The 25,526-nt window shown below is 39.8% G+C and overlaps 1 non-coding gene across 1 annotated transcript; it reads right to left on the bottom strand.

The window, feature by feature from the left end:
* Positions 1–2,493: 2,493 nt before the first annotated feature.
* LOC141625242 (small nucleolar RNA R71) lies at positions 2,494–2,602 on the bottom strand. Its single transcript, XR_012535033.1, has one exon. It is a non-coding gene; the product is annotated as a small nucleolar RNA R71 (small nucleolar RNA).
* Between the last annotated feature and the right edge of the window lie 22,924 nt (positions 2,603–25,526).

The raw sequence follows: 25,526 nt of genomic DNA, 5'->3' as shown, positions 1-25,526 counted from the left end.
CAAAACTTGTACCATAATCATTACTTCTACTAAACCACAACCGATGACGGCATCGCAACATCGCCACCAACACCCGCACCGCAGCGCGAAAATACCCGCATCACAACACGAAGTACCGTGCCCGGATCACTACCCGAGGCACCACTACTACATCGATAGACATTGCAACTTACACAATCCCATAAACACTGATTCATTACAACTTCCTTGAATAGAAAACTTCTTTAAAACAGCTTTAATAGATTACAACACAACATATCACACAGATTAAACAGATAAGAACCTCATGAATATCATCCATACCTTTTCACGGAATAAACATATATCATGAATACACATACAAGTATAACTAGCCATGCCAGATCACCCAAACTATCACTTTTTAACATCATTCCATTAGGTTACCGTATCCAACATATATTACAGAACATTCAGATAACAACTTTATAACTATCACACCATACCACTTCTCGTGAGGTCAGAACCTCACACAAACATTTATATACATATTAGACCCGTAATGACATCCAACTAGTCAATCCTGATCACGTAAGTTACCACATGATAAATGTTACCTCTCGCCTGAGCTAAACTCGTATGCCCCTCATTACACATTCTCCCATTCGCATAACCATCACCTCTGATACGTGCATACTCTATACACTTTATTTGCAGTTTTGGCACGTATTTCCATGCATATTAGCTAGCTTAAAGCTACTATTTCTCCCGAAACGGTTTACTTTGCATTTTCTATGATTTATTGTAGGAATGAGTGGAAGTGAGCTAAATCAAGCCTAAACTGTCCTCCGGAGGCAACTTCAGGGAAACTTGGAAGAAGGGAGTTCGGATTCACTCACCTTGGGATGCGTGCATTGGAGTGAAGAGCTGATTTGAAGAGAGAAAGAAGCCACTACACACTCAGCTCGACCCGATCGATCGACCATGCTATACGATCGATCGACCGTTGAAGTTCAGCAGAAGCTACTGTTCTGAATTGCCCAGTCGATCGACCATGCTGACCGGTCGATCGACCAGTCTGCGAGCTGCGTTTAATTCTTCGTGTTAGACTTTTAAAAGCCCAATTTGTAATTAACTTTTAGTATCTCTTATCAGTAGAACGCAACTACAATTTTAGGTTATGCTTTTTCATTATTGAAGAACTCAGTTTTAGATCCAGTTTGGAGGCAAGAAAGAGGGACGACGAATCCCGAGTTTGATTGCTTTATTCATCATTTAATTAGTAAGCTTTTATGCAATTTCCTTCCTCTTTGATTTCTTGTTAATTCAATCCTTTGGTTACCAATTTAATTTCAAAGAATTGATTTTTTGTCCTTTGTCTTCAATTCATTTCAATCATGTCAATCTTGTTCTTTGTCTTTAATTTTGCAATTGTTATAGTTTTAATTATGCATAGCTAATTTTATTGATTTGGAACGAGGTGAGCCATGGCGTAAATTAGGATGATTTGGTTAGCATGAATTCTTCCATATCGATCTTGTTGTCTTTTGATAAAACTTTTTACTAGATTGAAAGATTAGTAATTTAAATTATCATTAGATTCGAATTTCCTTTGAGCGAAAGCTTTGAGAAATTCTTGGGAATTAGAAGACCGTAAGGTTAATTTGAGCATAGATCGAAAGGCCTGCTCATTTTCCCCGAGGCCGTATTATAGGACCTCTGCTACCTTATTGACCTGACCTTAGCCATGGTGAACCGAAGTTCCTGATCTCTCTTTTATCTTGTTGAGAAATTTCATATTTAGCAATTAGTCATTAGAATCAACCAAATTCAAAACCCCCATTTAATTGTTACTTTTATAGACTGGAAATAGCAAACAAAATTAATCTTGTGTCTCTGTGGTTCGACCCTTACTATCACTAGCTATAGTTTTAGTTTGGAATTATAAATTTAATTTTGATACAAAACGACGGTATTAAATTTTGGCGCCGTTGCCGGGGAGACGGTGTAATTATGTTTGCTTTATTTTTAGTTTATTTTTCTTGTCACAAGGAACTTTGGTTCCTTGAGGCCGTTGCTTACCTTTGCTTCTAGTTTTGCTTTTGCACAGTTAGAAGACAGGTTTTTGAGAGGAAGGCTTGAGTACTCTCAGTTTTGCGAATATGGCTACAATATATGATAATCTTCAGCCAAAGGAGCACCACCTTCCAAAGGGGCACGTGTTACCTACCCCCACTACCGGTAACTTCGAATTTCGTTCCTCTTATATCGATTTAGTGGAGCGAAATCAGTTTGCTGGTCTGCCAGATGAGGACCCCTTGAAGCATATGGAAATTTTCACAGACTACTGCTGTTCCATACCTATACCGGCTGGGGTGACTCAGGATGAAGTAAAGGGGGTGATGTTCTTATACTCCTTGAAGGATTCAGCGTGAGATTGGTACCGCTACCTTGATAGGGTAGCAGCTGGAGTCACAGATTGGACGTCTCTAGCATTAGCCTTCTACAAGAAGTACTTCCCGCTTTCAAAGACTGATGCCTTGAGGAGTAAAATTACAAAGTTCCAGCAAGGAGCTGATGAGGGCTTTTGTGAGGCATGGGGACGTTTCAAAAGTTTGGTCCGAGCTGTCCCTCACCATGGTTTCCAGCAGTGGTATCTTTGCAACTTATTCTACAATGCTTTATATGATGATTACAAGGTCATCCTGGACGCAGCTTCGAATGGTAGGTTCCAAAACAATACCGGTCAGAATAGAGGTTGGAACACTATTGAGGAGATGGCGGTCCATAGAGCTGAGTTTGGGAGTTCACGTGGAAATTCACGAAAGCAAAGTGATGAAATGAGTACCGTTGTGACACTCTTTACTTCTATTACTGCCCGTCTCGAGAAGCTCGAGGCCTCTGAAGCTTCCAAGGAAAGAGTTGAAATTGTCCATAATTCAGATGAGACCGCGAAATTGAGAGAAATGGTCCAAACTCTTTTGGTTCAAGTGGCGAATATAGAAGCAACTGGGATTGAGTCCTCAAAGAATTTTGTGAAGCAGTTGGAGAACATAGAGGCTAATCAAGTAGCCAATTCTTCGAGCAAATGTGAAGGGCCAATTGAAATGATTAATGCCATTAGTCTCAGAAGTGGCCTCTCTTATGAAGGTCCCGACAAGCCAAGAGGAGACTCGGGAAATGATGATGAGGCTAGTTTAATTTCTGGTGCAAAAACGAGCTCAATTGCCAGTACCGCTGGTCGATCGACCAACAACAGCAGTCGATCGACTGGGGTGTCAGATAAAAAAGTTTCTGATCAGAAACTATTCACACCCAGCACAAGCAGTCGATCGACCCACACTATCAGTCGATCGACTGAAGCTCCTGACGAAATTAATTCTGATCAGGAACTATTCACGCCCAGCCAGGTTGGTCGATCGACCACTCCTATCAGTCGATCGACCGGGTCTTCAGTGCAGGACGCAAACCCGTCAACTAGTTTGCATGATTCTACCCTTATTGATGATTTGACGGAGGTTTTAAACTTACGGCGGAAAGGTTACGATCCTACGGCCGGTGTTGCGATCCCGTATCCGGAGCATTTAAAAAATACTAAGCTGGAGCGCAAGTTTGGTAAGTTTTTGGAGATGGTCCAGAATCTCGAGGTAACGATTCCTTTCACTGATCTAATTACCCAGGTACCCTCTAACGCTAAATTTATGAAAGACATTTTAAATCGTAAGAGAAATTTTCGTGATGATGGTAATGTTGCTTTCGTGGAAGAATGCAATGCTCTTTCGCAAGTTAATATACCGCCCAAATTAAAGGACCCGGGTAGCTTTTCAATTCCTTGCACTATAGGTAACCATGAAATTGGAAAGGCCCTTTGTGATTTAGGGGCCAGTGTCAGTGTCATGCCGTATTCTGTTTGCGAAAGGTTAAATATTGGTAGACTTAAGGTGACCGATATTACCGTTCAGATGGCAAATAGATCGACTCAGAGACCTATAGGAGTTCTAGAGGATGTACCCATTCGAGTGGGTAAGTTTTTTATTCCTGTCGATTTCGTTGTTTTGGACATTGCAGAGGACAGTCAGATACCTATTATTTTAGGTAGACCATTTTTACATACAGCTGGAGCTGTGATAGATGTCAAACGCGGAATCATTACCTTAGAGGTAGGGGATGACACCATTGAGTTCAGTCTTGCTCGTAAAGGCGATCAATCCGACGATGATACGTGTTATTCCATTGATATTGTTGACAGGGCTGTTAGTTATAATTGGAGGGAATCCTTAGCCAAGGATCCCTTAGCTGATCTAACTGGTTCAGATGAGTGTGCAGGAAATACAGCAGAGAATGCTGAGGAGCCAGGTGTATTGGTAGCCTCAATGGAAAGCTACGAGCTCACGAGTTGTGACAGGGTTGCGGATGTGCATTGATTATAGACAATTGAATGCCGCCACCAAGAAAGACCATTTCCCTCTCCCTTTTGTTGACCAAATGACTGAAAGACTTGCTTCTAACAAATTTTTCTGTTTTCTAGACGGATATTCAGGGTTCTTTCAGATCTCTATTCATCCGGATGATCAGAGTAAGACCACTTTTACCTGTCCACAGGGCGTTTTTGCATATCGCACAATGCCTTTCGGATTGTGTAACGCCCCGAGATACCTTTCGTAGGTGCATGATGGGGATTTTTTCTGATTACATAGAGAACATTATGGAGGTATTTATGGATGATTTCTCAGTTTATGGTAGTGACTTTGATCGTTGTTTAGCTAATCTTGATAAAGTCATGCGGCGTTGTATTGATGTTAATCTTGTTTTAAATCGGGAAAAGTGTCGGTTTATGGTCAATGAGGAGTTGTGTTAGGGCATCGATTTTACGATAAAGGTATACATGTTGACAAAGCAAAAGTGCAGGTGATTGAGCAATTGCCTCCTCCCGTGAATGTTAAAGGAGTGAGGAGTTTCCTTGGTCACGCTGTTTTCTATCGGCGTTTCATTAAGGATTTTTCAAAAATTGCTAAACCACTTACACAATTGCTCCTTAAGGATGCTGTCTTTGAGTTTACTGATGAGTGCCTTTTAGCTTTTAACAGGTTGAAGGAGGCTCTAATTTCTGCACCAATCATTTAGCCGCCTCATTCGGATCTCCCATTTGAGATTATGTGTGATGCCAGCGATTATGCGATCGGTGCAGTTTTGGGACAGCAGAAGAATAAAGCTTTGAATGCCATATACTATGCGAGCCGAACTCTGGATGAGGCTCAAGTCAACTATTATACCACTGGGAAAGAGTTTCTAGCTATAGTTTTTGCCTTAGACAAATTTCGGTCTTATTTGTTAGGTTCTAAGGTTACTGTTTATACTGACCATGCAGCGCTGAAGACTCTCTTTCTCAAGAAGGATGCGAAGCCGAGGCTTTTGAGGTGGATACTCCTTTTGCAGGAGTTTGATCTGGAGATCAGAGATAAGAAAGGAGCAGAGAATGTGGTGGCTGACCATTTATCTCGCCTGCAGCTGACAGAAAGGGAGGATTCGTTACCTATTAATGATTCTTTTCCTGATGAGAGTCTGTTAGCTATTACTACTTCAGGGTCTTATCCACCTCCGTGGTTTGCTGATTTTGCTAACTTTGTTGTGACAGGTAGGATACCACCCGAGCTTTCATGGCAGCAGAAGAAGCGGTCCGTTTATGATGCTAGACAATACTTTTGGGATGATCCTTATGTTTTCAAGGAATGCGCACACGGTCTTATCCGGAGATGTGTGCCTCAATGGGAGGTGAAGGATATCCTAGAAGCTTGCCACTCTTCTGCCTATGGTGGTCACCATGGTCCATCCCGGACTGTGGCAAAGGTACTCCAATCAGGTTTCTATTGGCCAACTTTGCATGCAGATAGTCGCAATTTTGTTGCTGAGTGCGATGCTTGTCAAAGATCGGGGAATATTTCCAAGAGACATGAGATGCCACAGGTAGGCATTCTTGAGGTTGAGATTTTCGATGTCTGGGGCATTGATTATCAAGGACCTTTTCCGAGCAGACAAGGTAATAAATATATCCTCATAGCTGTAGATTATGTGTCCAAATGGGTGGAAGCTATCGCTACTCCCCATTGCGATGCAAAAGCCGTGATTAAACTGTTTAAAAAGATTATTTTCCCTCGTTTTGGTGTCCCTCGGGTTGTCATTTGCGATGGTGGAATGCATTTTAAAGAGAAACAACTTAGTGCTTTATTGACTAAATTCGGTGTCCAACATCGTAGAGGTTTGGGGTATCATCCCCAAACTAGTGGTCAGGTTGAGATTTCTAATAGAGAATTGAAAGAAGTCTTAGCTAAAGTTGTTTCTAAATCACGGAAAGATTGGAGTCTTAAGTTAGATGATGTCTTATGGGCTTATAGAACCGCGTTTAAAACGCCAATCAGGATGTCACCATACCGATTGATTTATGGTAAGACATGTCATTTACCTGTTGAGTTGGAGCGTAAGTCTTGGTGGGCTATTTGTGATTTGAATTTGGATCCTAACCTCTCTCTTGAGAAACGCATGACACAGCTGAATGAGCTGGAGGAATTTAGGCTGCTGGCCTATGATAATGCTAGGATTTATAAAGAGAAAACAAAGCGCTGGCACGAAAAGAGAATCATCAAGCGCGAGTTCCATATTGGCGATAAGGTACTCCTTTTTAATGCTCGTATCCGTTTATTTCCTGGTAAGCTGAAATCCAGGTGGACCGGCCCCTATACGGTCACAAAGCGGTTTGCAAAATTCGGATCGATTGAATTGGAAACCTCTCACTGAGAAAAGGTTCAAAGTTAATGGCCAATATGTGAAGCATTATCACGGATCAGATGAATTTGTTGGGAAAGTCGAGGTATTGTACTTCGACCCGTTATCGGATGATGCAAAGTGAGGTAAAAAGGTCGTACGGGACCTCTTAAACCAGCGCTAACCGGGAGGCAACCCGGGTTGTAATTATTTGTAATTAGGAATTTTATTTTATTATTTCATTTAATTTGCATTTAGAGCTTCATTTATTTCTTTTTAATTAGCACTTTCTTGGTTTGAAAAAATGTGCGCCTTTGAGAATTTTTGCAAGAATTTATTTTATGCAATGTGCGTAGGATGATTTACTGAATGTTCATGCGAGAAGAACGGGAAATTGAAGTGGCAATTTGAGTTTTTGACGATTTTGAGTTTAATTGCCAGCGTTTGTAGTCGATCGACCGTGTTACTCAGTCGATCGACTGAAGAGAAAAGTCCAGAAGCTGTTAAAGGGGAAGACTGGTCGATCGACCGTGTCAGGTGGTCGATCGACCACAGCGCGAGTCCAGATTGCATGTTAATAAGGGAGTCTTTCTATCTTTTCTCATTCATTCATTCTTACACTTTCACAAACTCAGGAACTCAAAAGCAAACCCTATTTCTTCTCCTTTTTCGCGATTTCCTTCCTAATCCATCCCTTCATCTCGATTTTTCTTGCTTAAATCTTCAAGGTATGTCTCTAATCTCATTTCCATGCTTTATTTTCGATTTTACTGAAGTTTCATGCCAAATTTTCGAGCATTATTCCTTTGAGATGAAAAAAAATCGATTTGGGATAATCGGTTTTGGGGACCGATTTCTTGTCGTTTTATGCTTTAATTGCTTGCTCTACCCTTTTCCCCATGATTTTCGAAACAAATTAGCAACTAGGAAGTGTTTAATGCCGTTTCCCCCAAATTGTCGAAACCCTAATTCCGTTTTCAATTTCTGATTTTGTGTCGGGTTTTAATAAATTGTCATTGTTGTGGGAAGCATGTTGCTAATGTGTTGTTTGCAGGAAATAACAATGTCAAAAGGAAAGGAGCATATGTTTGAAGGGCAGTCCAGCCAGGGAGCTGCAAAGCGGCCACGAGGTCCGCCACTGATGATTGAGGCTACTACGGATAGCCTACCTAACTATCCGCAGGTTATTTTTTCCAACTCTACTCAGCGAGCCAAGTTCGCTCTTTTTGTTGCGAGAATGAAAGTTACAGCCACCCGATTTCTTCACAAACCTACAGTAGAGAAATTAGGCTGTTATGAGTCTGTTGTGTCCCTGCTAAATGGGACAGGAATGACGGGTCTTGTGGACATGGCTGAGTTCACGTATTACATTTTGACCCTCGAGTTCTTTTCGTCTTATGCTTTTGACTCGGCCTCTTTCGAGGATAATAATACTAGTGCTTGCATCTCTTTTTGGCTATTCAATGTCAACTACTCCCAGACATTAGCCGACTTTGCTGGATTTTTGGGTCTTTATTTCGAGGGTAGAACCTCGGAAACTTCTGATGTTCATCGAGTCATGTGGTCATGTATTAGTGACTTTTACGGGCCTAAGAGGACGGGCACTTCCGTCCACTTACCCCCTCTTCGTTATTTTCTACGGCTAATAGGTAATACCATTTTCGGCCGTAAGGAGTCGAATAATGTGAATACTATTGAATTGTCGATTTTAGTGGGCTATCTGAACATTGAACGTCGGACAGCCCGTATCTATAACATCGCTTATTTGACTGCCGCTCACCTTCAGACTGTAAGTGAGGGCACCCTAGCCACTGTTGCTTGTGGCGGGTTGGTGACGCGTATCGCCAACCGTCTTGTTCTACTTTTTCCTCGAGAGGAGGCCCCTATAGACCCTGACCTACGCTTCATGGATCTCGCCTACGCGCAGTCCGTGAAGTGGATCGATAGTAGGAGTCGGTGGAAGATTGATTCTTTCATCTGCGACCCCATCCCTGTCCTAGGCTACCCTCCTATCCTGCCCCTCACTATTGTTTCGGGGGCAGCTCGCCTGCCCTTGTCTAGTTACAGGCTCCCTATTAGGGCGGGCACCACTACTGCTAGCACTTCGAGGAGAGCTCGTGCCTCCTCTTCACAGACACCCTCTTCCTCCACTCCTGCTCCCACCGGCTACCCGACCACTTTTCGTCCTCCCCCACCTACTGTTATCCCTCCGGTCATGGACCAAAGGGGGATGTCACGTGTGTTGAGTGACTTGTGCAGGAGCTTTGACCAGCACAGACTTGACACGGCCTTGGCCCTGTACCCAGTCTACGAGGAGTTAGCTCGGACGGGGATGCTCCCACAGGGTGCCTGGACTCACCCTTCCTACTTTGTTCCCCCGGTGGGTGGGTACCCTCCGCCTGCCTGGAGACCTCCTCCTACTACTACTGCTGCTGCCTCCACTTCCAGGAGAGCCACTGCCGCTGCTGCTGAGGCGGAAGAGGAGGATGACTTAGGGTCGGATGAGTCTAGTGGTGACGAGTACGACGGTGGCGATTAGATGCTTGTGACCTCCCCATTTTTGGCTGGTTTGGGGAGGTCGTCTTTTGTGAGTTTCCGAACCTTCTTTATTACTTCCCTTTTCTTTTGTCGTTGCTTTTATTCCTCCCTATATTGTTGTGACTGCTGGTGATTTGCTGCTGAGCACAATGGGGGCATTGTGCATTTTGGTTTGGGGAGGGTATTTGCATATGTCTTTTGCATCTGCATTTGTTTTTATTGCATTTCAGTCACACGTTTACTGCATTTTAGCTTGCATTTGTGTTATTTCAAAAAAAAAAAACAAAGAAAAAAATTGAAAAAATTCATAAAAAATCAAAAATATCACGTTTACTTTTGCATATAGTTGAGTCGGATTGGAGTTTATTAATGATGATTTTGCACTATTAGTCAAATATGCCATTCCTTGCCTTTTCACAGCTACTTAGCGAGAATTAAAAGTGATTTCTTAAATTTTGTTATGGAATTCATTTCGGGTAATTAGACTTGACTCATTACTTTTGGCAAACTACTTATACTTTCTGAGATATAGAGCCTTTAACTGGTGACATTCATGACCGGTTAATTTAGGATTGAGAGTAGTACTCCCTTCATTTCATGTTTTGCACGTGTATGAGTTTTGATTGCTTATTGCCTATACGCATCGGTTTGTGGTCGGTATTGCATGTTTTGAGAACTATTGCATCTTCCCCTTTCTCATTTTACCCCATTAACTCCACTATAAGCCATATCTGCCAGTTGCCCTTAACTACATCCCATACTTAGCCTACCATTGTGCCAAGCTAGGAAGTAGTAGAGGAATTTGTCGAATTATAAGCAGTTTTGGTTCGTTTTTGTAATGTTGGAGTGAATATTTATGAGAAGTGGAGGAATTACAGGAGTGTCAGCCTGAAGAAAAACAAAGGAGAAAGTCAGGAGAGGAAAAGAAAGAAAGAAAGAAAAAACTCAGAAAAATGAAAAAAAAGAGGATGTTCACCTGGGCAGAGAGCACTGGAATGCACAGGGTGGTCGATCGACTGCCATCACTGGTCGATCGACCACAGCTCAAAAGTTGAAAAAAAAAGGGAATGAAAAGAAAGAAAGAAAAAAATAATAATAAGAAATTTGAAAAAAAATAATAATTTGGTTGAATTGAGAACACGCCTCATGTGCTTATTTCATGAATTGGAGGTGTTTGTTTTGGGATATTGTGTTGCTTAGTCTTTTAAAGGCATGGTTTATTTTTCGAGTTGGAGGAACGGGATACGGTTTTTGATGGTTTGTTAGGTACTAGCTTGGCTCTTACCTTCACATTTCCATACTTGTTTTGCCATTTCCTTCCCACTTAGCCTCACATATCCAAATTTTGCAATAGTTCGGCATGTAATAGTCCTTGACGGTGGTTATGCGTGTGTACGGTAGCTAGAATCATTATTCATACTAGTCAAGCATACATGTTTTGTCGGTCGCAGTCTAGGTGAGAGTCTATAATTTTCTTCCCTCTCTTCTACATATATTCTTACCATTTGCCTTGCTGAGGGAAGAGTGACCCGGGAGAGTCCGAATTTATGAGTCTTGCAAGGTCGAACGCTCGATTTAATTCCATGATATGCATAAGTTTGTTCACTTGATTTGAGCTTTGCGGTAGTTGACTATGTGCATTAAACGGTTTGGCATTGACTTGTAGTTAGCTCTGAGATATACTCCTTTCCATTAGGTTTTTATATGGGTCATAGTGCTTGCTTGGGGACAAGCAAGGTTTGGTTTGGGGAGATTTGATACGTGCATATTCTATACACTTTATTTGCAGTTTTGGCACGTATTTCCATGCATATTAGCTAGCTTAAAGCTACTATTTCTCCCGAAACGGTTTACTTTGCATTTTCTATGATTTATTGTAGGAATGAGTGGAAGTGAGTTAAATCAAGCCTAAACCGCCCTCCGGAGGCAACTTCAGGGAAACTTGGAAGAAGGGAGTTCGGATTCACTCACCTTGGGATGCGTGCATTGGAGTGAAGAGCTGATTTGAAGAGAGAAAGAAGCCACTACATAGCTCAGTCCAGTCGATCGACCATGCTATAAGTCGATCGACCGTTGAAGTTCAAAGCAGAAGCTCACTGCTCAATTGCCCATCGATCGACCATGCCGACTTGGCCGATCGACCACGATCTGAGTGCGTTTAATTCTTCGTGTTAGACTTTTAAAAGCCCAATTTGTAATTAACTTTTAGTATCTCTTATCAGTAGAACGCAGCTACAATTTTAGGTTATGCTTTTTCATTATTGAAGAACTCAGTTTTAGATCCAGTTTGGAGGCAAGAAAGAGGGACGACGAATCCCGAGTTTGATTGCTTTATTCATCATTTAATTAGTAAGATTTTATGCAATTTCCTTCCTCTTTGATTTCTTGTTAATTCAATCCTTTGGTTACCAATTTAATTTCAGCAATTCAGTTTTTGTCCTTTGTCTTCAATTCATTTCAATCATGTCAATCTTGTTCTTTGTCTTTAATTTTGCAATTGTTATAGTTTTAATTATGCATAGCTAATTTTATTGATTGGGAACGAGGTGAGCCATGACGTAAAGTAGGATTATTTGGTTAGCATGAATTCTTCCATATCGATCTTGTTGTCTTTTGATAAAACTTTTTACTAGATTGAAAGATTAGTAATTTAAATTATCATTAGATTCGAATTTCCTTTGAGCGAAAGCTTTGAGAAATTCTTGGGAATTAGAAGACCGTAAGGTTAATTTGAGCATAGACCGAAAGGCCTGCTCATTTTCCCCAAGGCCGTATTATAGGACCTCTGCTACCTTATTGACCTGACCTTAGCCATGGTGAACCGAAGTTCCCGATCTCTCTTTTATCTTGTTGAGAAATTTTATATTTAGCAATTAGTCATTAGAATCAACCAAATTCAAAACCCCCATTTAATTGTTACTTTTTTAGACTGGAAATAGCAAACAAAATTAATCTTGTCTCTCTGTGGTTCGACCATTACTATCACTAGCTATAGTTTTAGTTTGGAATTATAAATTTAATTTTGATACAAAACGACGGTATCAACCTCCTGCCAAATATAACCATACCGCTAATCTCAACTACTAGCAACCGCCTTCTATAACTACGTCTTATACTCTCTCACTGTAACACCCCCATACTCCAAGTGCCTTACCAGGACCACTTAAGGCATGGAAGTGTTACTATCTCGATTACCCGAGGCAATGATAATTAAATAAACAATATCGAAACGTACTTTAATAATAATAAAGTTTAAGGCGATACAACCAAAATCAAAACCGATAAAAGAAAATACAAAAGCTCTCAAATGTTAAACCCACTAGCTAAAGAACAACGTTCGACACAGCGGAAGACTTCTAAAACTGTAATACTACGGTTTTATGAGTCTCTGGGTACTCTATTGAGTGGGCCTTACTCTGTCGAGTAAGGGTGTTTTGATTTTAGAGAAATTATTCTGCCTGTAGGGTACTCGATCGAGTAGCCTGGGTACTCGATCGAGTAAGTGGCACTCGTTCGAGTACGTTAGTTACTCGATCGAGTAGGTCGGTTAACGGGTATTATTTTGACGGGTTTTATTAATAACACGGATTAGTATATAATTCATATCGTACTCTTCCCTAAACACCTTTACAAACCTAATAATCTTAAAAAGGAGATTGAAACTACGTTGTTCGCATCATCCATGTTATTGGCAAATCCCGGAGCTTGAGAGGTCGTATTTCATCGTTCTTTGTGTCCTTTTGATCCTTGCGTCAAGGGTAAGATCTACCTACCAATTTTATAGCATTTAATTAACTTTGTTTAAACCCTAATTTGGGGGATTGGGGGGTTTTCATGGTTAGTTGTGCTAGTAGTAATTATGTGATCATGTGATAGGAGGAGGATTCGTAGAGGAGAGGTTTTGATACAGCTGTTGAGATCGCCTGCTTGTGTTTGCATTCCAGGTAGGGTTTCCCTACTCAGTATTAGTCACTTAATGTGGTTTGTTGTTGATTGTGATTGTTGTAGAGTATCATATTCATATTGTGACGGTTGTTGGATTTGGTTGTTGTTGATTGTTGTGACTGTATCTGTCTGTGTTCTTTGGGGTGCATCCCTGGCTGAGTAGAGTCACTTGCGGGAGTGGCTTCACACCCATTATTCGCCTTCTGTGGAACTCACCACAGAAGGGATGTGCACATTAATGGATTTGGGTTTATCACTCGACGGAGATGAGCGGGGCTTAGATGGGAACGGCTGTGGTCCCCCACTGGCGGCGAGGAGTAACCTGTTGTGATGGGTACTCTGACAAGGCTACACACTTGAGTGTGTAGTCAGTTTTGAGTAGTTGGTGATGGAGTTCGGGTTGATTTGACGATTGAGCTGTGTTGGTTTCTGTCTTATTGTGATTGTCTAATTGTGTGATTAGTACTGACCCCGTCTTTGTTTTGTAAAACTGTGGTGATCCATTCGGGGATGGTGAGGAGTTGTTGAGCAGGTATGATTAGAGGCATATGGGCTAGCTGGGATGTGTCACCACGAGCTGATTAGAGTCTTCCGCTGTCGTACTTGAGTAGTTTTAGACATTTTGTTTTGAGGACATGTATTATACTTTTATCAGTTTGGATTTGGATTTTAATCGCTTTACAATTCTTACTTTTTAAATTATGTTTCGTTATTGTCATTTGATTATCATTGCCTCGGGAAACCGAGATGGTGACATTTCTATACCTGAGTGGTCCTGGTAAGGCACTTGGAGTATGGGGGTGTCACAAAGTGGTATCAGAGCGACGATCTTGAAACCTGTAACTAATGAATCTAATGAACATAGGGAGTCAATTAAAATGAACCTGGGGTAAAAGTTGTAGGAGCTAATGCAAAGGCTTGGGAGACGTCCTAAAGTCGCGAACTCGCCCTACAATTTTGAACTGGTCACATGGGAGGTATGTGTCAGGGTCGTGTGTGTTGTCTTTTGGTTTGTATGTGTGCATAACGGCATGTGTTGTGAATTGTTGGAAGTTGGATGTGGAGAATTGAAAGTATGGTTAAAAGTTGAAGGAATGTGTTTCATATGTTGAATTGAGTGAAAAGTATGTCAGGTGTTTATAATGTGGCATTTTGATAACATGAATAAATTGTTTGTTGATTGCATAAAGAGTTACTAGAAATTCATGAGTATTTATTATATTTTTGAATGTATAGTAATGTATATAAGATGGGAGAGTGAGATAACATGCGGGTAGTGTATAAGAGTTAGCATGACTCGATCGAGTGGGGGGCACTCGATCGAGTAGGTGAGGTGCTCGATCGAGTGGGTCTGACTCGATCAAGTGGATAGATTGATGTTTTTATGGTCAGAACCGTGTTTTTTTAGTACTCGATCAAGTATATAGGGGCACTCGATCGAGTAGGGGTCACTCGATTAAGTGGCATGTCAGCTCGGTCGAGTATGTTTATGATCAGGAGGTCTGATTAGGTTCTGGAGTCGAGGCACTCGATCGAGTATGTTGGGCACTCGATCAAGTGGGTTCTGGCACTCGATCGAGTGGGGTCTGTGCAGGATATATAAGTGTTTTGGGTTATAGTATGTATGTTTATATCTACCTTTTCTTATATAGTTTCAAGATGCCGCCTAAGAGAAATGCCATGTACGCTAGAGCTGAGAGCATGACCACCGATGACATAGTTAAGATGTTGGAGCACCAAGATGCTCTTACGGAAGCTTTAAAGAGAGTGGCAAAAGATAAGGAGGTTGATCACTCAAAGATCAGTCTCTATATAGCGAGCTTTAACCCGAAAGAGTACAAGGGGACCGGGAGCCAATTCTTCTAGATAATTGGCACAGGGAGCTGGAGAGCATCCTAGATTTGGTGCATTGTCCTGATGAGTTGAAGGTAGAACAAGCTGCATTCTACTTGAGAGAAGTGGCAGGTGAGTGGTGGGACAAGGTAAAGGTGAATGCTAGGGACATGTATCCAAAGCAGGGGCTGCCTGCTATTCCTTGGGAAGAGTTTAGAAAGGCTATGAAGAGAGAGTTCGTACCGGAGCATGTGAGTAGTAACCTGAGAGAGGAGTTTGATGGGTTTAAGATGACATCAGACATGACGGTAGCTGAGTACTACCGACAGTTTAATTAGAAGGCTAGGTATACTGAGGATATGGGATTGAGTGATGAGAACCTAGCTCTGAGGTTTGAGAAGGGGTTGACCCCCAAGATAATGGAGAAGTTACCCATGGGAATCCTTACAGATGCTAAGGAAGCTTATGAGAGGGCTGGGAGCGCTGAGAGGCTGGTAGAGATGACCCGAGAGAGAGGAGCTGAGAAAAAAAAGGCTGAGAATGAGGGTGGTGGCCAATCCAATTACAAGAAGGGCAACCACACTCACGCTAGAGCGTATTCATCTGGTTCGGGGTTTAGTGCTGGGGCTTCTTATGGACGTGGCCATGGGAATAGTAGAACCAGCTGGGGAATGACCTATTTTAACTGTGGCGGTGTAGGCCACAAGAGACATGAGTGCACCAGTGCGGTGAGCGGAGGTTACCAGAGGCCGGGACAGGGAAGTTTTTCTCAGAGGCCGGCACAGAGTTATGCGAGCAACAAACCGGCTGGGTCATGGAACAACCGGGGAGGTCAAAGCAACAACGGTGGAGGTAACCGCAATGGCGGTAATTCTTATCAGAAGCCAACTACGAACACCAACAACAAATAAGGGTCGGGTGCTAAGCCGACTACCTCTGCCAGTACTATTTATTCTGTCGGTAATTCTAGATGGGTGAGTCCAGTACAGGTGGTCTCGAAGAAAGGAGGGACAACTGTAGTTAAGAATGAGAAGAATGAATTAATACCTACTCGAGTAGTGAATATTACAACGGTTTAAAAGCTCTTAATTGTAAACTGGAATGAAAACAAAAGAGAAATGCAGGTGACAGTGACATGTTGTGGTCCTTTGCTGCATTGCTGGCTTTTCTGTTGAATGTAGGCTCTTGAGTAGTCTTAGGTGTTGCAGTATATGTCCTCGACAATAGTGCGATCACATTATTAAAACTCATAATAAGAATACATAAAGGGATGATTCATTTTTATACGTCAACTGATCAACATTAATCGGTAATGATTGGCTGACTAGAGTTTGATATTACAGACCAATGGGTATTGTTTCCTTTTTCTTTGATCGGTACCACAAAGCAATGGTTGAAGAGCCTAGACAAGGCCACCCTTGGTATTGATTCATGGAAGAAGTTAGCACTTGCCTTTTACAAGAAATTCTATCCTCCAGAGAAGACAAATATGTGTCTAGGGAGGTGGGCAGAAGACCTGTGGAAAGCTGTTTATGATGGAGAAGAAAGCAGCTGAGGATGACGCACATGTTATCACTGGTACTTTTCTTGTTAATGGTGTTCATACCTTTGTTTTGTTTGATTCGGGGGCATCACAGTCGTTTGTATGTTCGAGTCATGTTAAACAGTTGGGTCTGAGGGAATACGAGTCTGTAAGTGAGAAAGTCTTTATACCTTCGGGTGAGTATGTATCATGTGGGAGGTTATATAGGGATGTATCTATGATAGTTGGGCAAGTTGACCTACCTGTAGACTTGCTAGAGTTTCCTTTAGACGGTTTTGAGATGATAGTCGGGATGGATTGGTTAGGAAAGTACAAAGCTAAGATAGACTGTCATCAAAAGAAAGTGTCTCTGAGAGGTCCTAAGGGCATTAGTGTGTCTTATCGTGGGTTTGTTGTCAAACCCAAAGTTAAGTTGATTGCAGCTGTGACATTGAAGTCCTATCTAAGGAAGAGGTGCCCGATGATCTTGTGCCATGTGAGAGATGACAGGATGGAGAGTCCGACAGTTGATCAGATACCAGTTGTGGGGGAGTTTTCAGATGTCATTCTAGAGGAGATTCCGGGGTTGCCACCGAAGAGGGAGATTGATTTCAGTATTGAGCTGAAACCGGGGATGGGGCCAATCTCTAAGGCACCATACCGGATGGGTCCTAAGGAGTTGGAGGAGCTCAGGAAGCAGCTAGATGATTTGATAGAGATGGGGTACATTAGACCTAGTGTATTGGCAAATCCCGGAGCTTGAGAGGTCGAATTTCATCGTTCTTTGTGTCCTTGTGATCCTTGCGTCAAGGGTAAGATCTACATACAAATTTTATAGCATTTAATTAACTTTGTTTAAACTCTAATTTGGGGGATTGGGGGGTTTTTATGGTTAGTTGTGCTAGTAGTAATTATGTGATCATGTGATAGGAGGAGGATTCGTAGAGGAGAGGTTTTGATACAACTGTTGAGATCGTCTGCTTGTGTTTGCATTCCAGGTAGGGTTTCCCTACTCAGTATTAGTCACATAATGTGGTTTGTTGTTGATTGTGATTGTTGTAGAGTATCATATTCATATTGTGACGGTTGTTGGTTTTGGTTGTTGTTGATTGTTGTGACTGTATTTGTCTGTGTTCTTCGAGGTGCGTCCCTGGCTGAGTGGAGTCACTTGCGGGAGTGGCTTCAGGCCCATTATTCGCCTTTTATGGAACCCGCCACAGAAGGGATGTGCACATTAATGGATTTGGCTTTATCGCTCGACGGAGATGTGCGGGGCTTAGGTGGGAACGGCTGCGGTCCCCCACTGGCGGCGAGGAGTAACCTGTTGCGATGGGTACTCTGGCAGGGCTACACACTTTAGTGTGTAGTCAGTTTTGAGGAGTTGGTGATGGAGTTCGGGTTGATGTGACAATTGAGCTGTGTTGGTTTCTGTCTTATTGTGATTGTCTAATTGTGTGATTAGTACTGATCCCGTCGTTGTTTTGTAAAACTGTGGTGATCCATTCGGGGATGGTGAGCAGTTGTTGAGCAGGTATGATTAGAGACATATGGGTTAGCTGGGATGTGTCACCACGAGCTTATTAGAGTCTTCCGCTGTTGTACTTGAGTAGTTTTTGACATTTGGTTTTGAGGATATGTATTATACTTTTATCAGTTTTGATTTGGATTGTAATCGCTTTAAACTTCTTACTATTTAAATTATGTTTCGTTATTGTCATTTGATTATAATTGCCTCGGGAAACCGAGATGGTGACATTTCTATACCTGAGTGGTCTTGGTAAGGCACTTGGAGGATGAGGGTGTCACAAAAACATCTCGTGATGACTCAACCCAGCTATCCCATGCGCATCAATCATACCTGCTCAATAACTGCTCACCACCCCCGAATGGATCACCGTAGTTTTTAAAACATTTAAACGGGGTCAGTACTAATTACATAAAAACAACAGCTGCAATGAAACCATATTATAAACAACTCAAACAACACATCTCAATCTCCACAACTCCACCCTATCTCCACATATCTGACTACACACCGAAGTGTGTATCCCTGCTAGAGTACCCATCGCAACAGATACTCCTCGCCGCAGTGGGGGACCGTAGCCGTTCCCACCTAAGCCCCGCTCATCTCCATCGAGCGATAAACCCGTTCATTAATGTGCACATCCCTTTTATGGCGGGTTCCACAGAAGGCGAATCAAGGGCGTGAAGCCACTCCCGCAAGTGACTCCACTCAGCCAAGGACGCACCCCGAAGATCACAGACAGTTATATAACGATAATCACATTACACTACCAACAATAACCAAATCAGAATCCAATCAACAACACTTATGTAACCAATTGTGGACACAGCCCACCTGCGAGCCCACTTCGATCTGTGGACGTACAACGGTCTTTTTGAAAGCCACGCTCGGCGGCATAAAAATGCTTTCCACCGGATCGTTTTAGATCGGTGGGTTTCGTCTCGGTAAGGGTCTCGAAACGATTAGAGATGTTCGGAGTCGCCACCAAGCATTTGTGGGATGCCTGGAACCCGTTCGAAATCCACTTTATACCTCGGTCAAATCGAAGCACAAAGCAGTGTTTGACATAGGTACTAAATGTTGGAATATGTGTCCTCCGACAATAATGCGATCACGACTGTTGATCATGATGATCACATGTTTAAATCTCATTATAAAGAATACAATTGGGAAGTAATATTGTTACTGTCAACTGGTCAACATATATCGGTAATGATTGGCTGACTAGAGTTTGACATTACTGTCGTGCGACGGTGGTGATCAGTTGACCCCCTAGGTCATACCTATAGGGCAATACTCTTAATTGATTATTTAATTAATCGTATAATGTTACGAGTTAATTAAATTATTTGAAAATTGACGGACGATTTTGGAAGTAAAATTTACGTTTCATATTGAAATGTGATTAAATAAGATACGGTCTGAGTAATTGAATCGTATCATTACTCGGATGAAATTATTGTTTAAAGAAACAATTGAAATTGAATGAATTATTATAAATACAATCTGTTGTGATTTATAAGTGGTAAAATATTTTGGTACAAGTAATTATGAAATTACTAAGTCGATTTTTGTATGTGACGTATTTTTATTAATACGTTGATTTTTAATATGTTAAAAATACATAACAAATTTATGTGACATGTGACATGTGACATATTGACAATTGACAAAAATAATATGGATTCCATATTATCAAATGGACCGAAATAATAAGAGAGGTTTAAGCTAATTAATTGTTTAATTTAGTGGTAAACATAATGATTAAAAAGCAAGAGTAGCCATGCAACCCTATTAACCTTGTGAAGACAAATATGGACATGCATTGGCTCACCCATTAAGCCCCCTCCACCCGGTTTTTTATGACAAAAACCATCATGGTTTTTCATCTAATTTTTACCTAATATTACACTAAAATGTATTAGTGATTATTCATTCTAACCATCATCCAAAATACAATTCTAGAGAGAATAATAATCCTCTCCTTCTTCTCTCTACAAAACCGAAAATAATTAAGTGTTTATATTATTTTTGGGTCATTTTCTACTAATTAATATTATACTAGTTCTTGTAATATTAATTAAATTAAGAGAAAGCTTTGGGTATTAATCCTAAGGAGAGATCCTATACTTGGATCTTGTTCTTCCATCTTAGGAAAGCTCAAGAACAAAAGAAAAGGATATTTCTTTTGTGCCCAATATAACCGAAATCATCAATGTAAGAACATGATTTCTCCTCTATTTTTATATTGTTTGCATGCATAAAATCCGTATTTAATTTTATGAAAATTAATTAAGACATATAAGAGTATGTTAGTATGTATATGAATCTACATTTCCTTCAATCGGTATCAAGAGCCACGGTTGTTTGCATGCAAATCGATTAAAAGTTTTTCCGAGTTATAAGAATAACAAATAAAACTTGTAAAATTTGTGTTATTATGAGATATCACGAAATTAATCCATGCATGTTAATATTTCTGGTCCTAAAATGTTTTAGGATATTTTGGTTAATTTTTCGGATTTTTATTGTTCATAATTTACAATAATGGCATTTAAATGTGATTTTATGAGTAAAAATGTCATTTTTGGTCTAAAATTAGCTATACTTCGAATTTTAAGTTGATTTTTGGATATGTTGTCACATATGTTATTTTGAGATAACCTGTAAATTTTCATAATTTTTGGACTTGTTATACTCGAAAAATGAATTTTTCATTATTAAATTCGGATTTAGGTGAAAAATAGGTTAATATGAGTTAAATTTCGAATCTGGTCATAGAAAATTAATATGTTGTCACATGCAATTTTACAAGATGTGTGTAAAATAATTGGCTACAAAGAAGGCTTTTTGCATGATTTATGGATTTTTGAAGAAAAATAGCATAAATAGTGACATTATTAGTGGAAAATTAATAAAACATAATCTATGACTTAGAAAAAACGTCTAATGTTGCATTTTATTATCTTTTTCAGATCTAAAGTTGAAAAGTTAGTGAAAATAATTTTTCCATGTTTTTATGATTATTTTATAAAAAAATCGATAAACCGCAACATTGTTTTTCCGGGAAAATTTCGAAATTTTTAACCTAAGATTTTGAATATTATGAGTGTCATGGTAATTTTCCAGAATGTTCATGAGTTTAAATTTCAAATTTTGAATTTATTTGAAATTTTGTGATTTATTTGAAGTTTAATAGCTTATTTTTGTAATTTTTGGTCCATTTATGAACAATTTTGTTAATATGGGTTAATTATGGTCAAATTATTAGTGAAGACTAAATTTGAGTCCTAAGAGGTTAGGGTAATTAACTTATGCATAAATATGAGTTTATGTATTTTTGTGATTATAAAATGTTGAAATCACGCAAATCCGTAAAAACCGAGTAATATACGATATTGGCTATTTAAAGGCGATTTAGCATAAAATTGAGCATGTTCATACATATTATAATGCTGCATTTTTCCTTTATGATTGTCATAATTTTAATTTATGTAATTTTGAATTATGTAATTTTACTTAGTATGGCCCTAGATTTTAATTGGTATTTCCCGAAATGTATGGGAATATCGATTCGGTTGTAATATTTATTGTGATCTCGTATCACCGTTTTGTAATTTAATAGATTGATTTTATTTTAGTTACAAATGTATAATAGGAAATTATGTAATTTATTATGTAATTTTATTCATTCCGGAGTTCCAAAAGACGGATTTCTTCAAGAATGGCGATACATAAAGCCGGTGTTACATCGAGATGCGTGCCACAACCGAAGTTCAAGGGACCAATGGAGTTGGTTTCCGAATATGTAATAGTTAAATAGTTTTTCTATTTTAGGAAAGGCCATACTAGGATTTATTTATTTTATGCTTGCATTTTATTTTATGTCACATGCATCGCTAAATCGCCATAACTAAAACATGCATCCTTATTTTATCGAGTTTATCGACCGTGTCAATTAGAATTATCGTAGTTCACCGCTTTAGTTCACTTAAAAACGTGATAGATAATAAATTGACATGACCTCTCGCTAAAACAATAAATTGAGACATAGCCTTACCAAATAGTAGAAACCATGAAAACCTATTTCGTGAGGGAGTGCACTCGGCCATACCGGGGCACAAACCTTGTTACGTAGGGGAAGTGGGTGATAAATGTCTATCCACCGAATTCATGTTGACAAAGGGTATTTTGGCACACCGTGCCCTAAATTGATATGGGTTTGGATTATGGACACATTTATTCGAAATTTGGGTTGTACTCAACGAAAGTATTCACGACGATTTCCGGATGTGTTTCGGGCTAGAGATGAACATTAATGTAAACATCATCGACCAAGAGTTCTAAAAGTAGAATCGATTAAAAGGTTAATCCACCGAGTTATGTTAATAAAGGGTATTTCGGCACACCGTGCCCTAAGTTAATATGAATTTGGATCTTGGAATCAATTATCTAGTTGGGTAGAGGTCACTAGAAAAATGCATAAAACTTGTTTAAATCATACATTTTTACGAGTATTATTATTAAAACGACAATTGTTTTACTCCTTATATCTTGTTTTGTAGACCACTTCTTTTTCATAACAAATGGCAACACCAACACCAAATCCTAACGCCACATCTCTCGCTACTTCATCTTGGCTCCGATCCTTTATGGATCGATGTAAACTTGTAAAGAATGGGTCAAATTTCTCCGATTGGGATGCCCAACCCAAATTAGCCGCCGAAGGTGACGACAAGCTTCGTTACCTTACCGAGGCCTCTCCACCCGAACCCTGCACTAGGTCCACCGCGGCCACTAGGGAAGCATATGAGGCTTACCAAAAGGAGTCCGCCGCAATGAAAAATGTCTTGATATTTGCGATGGAGGCGGACCTCCAAAGGAGAGCCTTTAAAATGGGCAATGCTAATGAGATTTACTCCAAACTTGTGACCATGTTTTCACAAACTCCGCGGATCGTCCAATATGAGGCGGCCGCGGCATTCTTTGATCTCGACTTCAAAGAGGGCCAAAAGGTTAGCCCTCATGTGCTCAAACTCATGGAGCTTGTCGAGACCTTGAAAATTCAAAAGGTTGAAATCCCCAAAGAACTCATCGTAGATAGGATTCTACACTCCTTGTCCAAAGTCAAGGCATATGTGCAATTCCGGGTGAATTTCAATATGCAAGACAAGGATGTGTCTCTTGAGGAGTTGCACAAGTTACTTGTGCAAGCCGAGAGGGACATGGGGTTAAATGTGAACCCTCCCAAGGATGTGCTTAACATAAGCACAAAGAGTAAGGGGAAGTTCAAGAAGAGTGGAAGGAAGGGTAAAAAGCAAGCTCCCACATTCACCAAAGCTAAGTCTTGTGAAGCTAGCACCTCAAAAGTCAAGAAGGGTCCTCTTGATAAATGCCATTATTGTAATGGCATGGGACATTGGAAAAGAAATTGTTCCAAATACCTTGGTGATATCAAAGCTGGAAAGATCACTCCGAGGGTAAATGACTAACCTTCTTTTATGTTTCAAATTCAACTATGGTAATATGATGCAAAGTTGTGATAATGTATCTCCCTTTTTATTGTAAATAGGGCCTCCACCAAGCAAAGACAAGGGAAAGGAAAAGCAAGCATGAGAAACCATGGAGAAGCTAAGGATAGGTTTTATGGAACTTTGCTTTTCATTGTCTTACTTTAATTTATATTTTGAAACTTTAGAACTTTAAGTTTCCGTGTTCGACATGGAAAAGTATTTTGGATAATGGCTTGTATTTTGGATGATGGTGACTTGGTTTGCAACCCAAGTCACCCGTTTTATCATTTATCCTTTATGTTCTAAATTTTCATCTTTAAATGCTTGCTCTTTGAAACATAAGATTAGTCACTTAAAGTGATCTAATAGACAAATATAATGACGGGTTTCATTATATGTCCACATGCTTAAGGCTTGTGTATGATCATTTATAAAGCGATTTTGAGTCTATGAACTCTCTTAAAGGAATGTCAATCACCAAAAACACATATGAAATCAATTACTATTAGTCTATCTATGAGATAGTTCTCCTTATACTTCAACATCATTAATTTGTGTCTCATATACTATCTTTGAATGTTTAGTGTACTTATTCTAAAGATAGAGTGGGAGAAAAATGAGGACACAACACACAAGGCAAGATAAAATTGTGTACTTGTGTATATGAAGATCTACACAAGAGAAAATGATTTGAATGAAGGTATATTTATTTACATAGTATGCCGAATAGATGAGATCTATGGTCTCAAGTTAGTTCTATATGACTAAAGAGACCAAGTGTAGTAATCATAAGAGAATATTCTCAAGATAAATACACGATGAGACCAAAAGAAAGTTTTGGAAGAAAGATGACTAATGTAGAGTCTTAACAAGTTTTTTGACTGAGTTTATGAAATATTTGACCAATAGTTTCAACCTTGAGATTTACTTAAGAGCCTAAATGAATCATAGTAACATACTAGTTATGATCGAGTTGCAAAAATTGATATACCGATATCTTCAATGGCCAAAGTTTTAACCACGCAAATGTCATTGCTTAACCTCACTATGAAATGGTTAAACCTCCTTCCAAAAGGGTATTTCGAAGGACGTATTCTAAATATTATTTATATTTGAATAATGACATTGCTACACATCATTATGACATAAGTGTATTGAAGATTTAAAATCTCTTTACGTAAGGTTGAGATGAGACCACTTCAAAATAGGTATTTTGAAGGGATATGATGGGAACATATATGGTTCTATCTTAATAACTTAACAAATGCAATTTATATTTCAATTCTTTAAAAGTTCCGATTGAGAAGTCAATTTCGAAACATGTAGAATTGAGTGGGAGTTTGGCAATTATCATGTGAAGACATGGAATTTAGTGGGAGCAATCATCTTGAAAAGGGTTATAACTCATCACTTATTGAAGAATGACGAGCCAATACCTTCCTTCATAAAGGAAGATGTGAGTTTTCAATTCTGGATGAAAATGAACTATGATGAATTCAATTACATCAGGGATGTTGGATTAGTATTAAGAGATACACACCACATCAACATACACATAGGTTATTCATATGAATGATTACCATTAGCAGTCATGGTCGTTCATAGAACCCACGAACGGTTGATCCCATGATTATTAGTAACTAATGTTTCCGCCATTAGAATAATCATGTACATGTCCAATTATGAATCATATGCATAAGAGCATGATGATTGATTGGTGAGCCATAATAGAAACGTCATGGATTCTCAAGTAGAATCCGATGAGCGATTTCGGTGTTTGACGGAATGTTCCATTGTGTGTTAAGAGGTTGCACATATTGTAGAAAATCCGAGCACATATGAGGATTTATGAGAATCCCAATTCTTTCAAGCCTAGGAAGAGAAATAAGAAGTTTTGGAAAGATGCTTGGTCGAATAAGAAGTTATTCAAAAA

Source organism: Silene latifolia, chromosome X, assembly GCF_048544455.1.
Source record: "Silene latifolia isolate original U9 population chromosome X, ASM4854445v1, whole genome shotgun sequence".
In the NCBI taxonomy this organism is placed as follows: domain Eukaryota; kingdom Viridiplantae; phylum Streptophyta; class Magnoliopsida; order Caryophyllales; family Caryophyllaceae; genus Silene; species Silene latifolia.
This window is presented reverse-complemented; position numbering and strand designations above follow the sequence as displayed.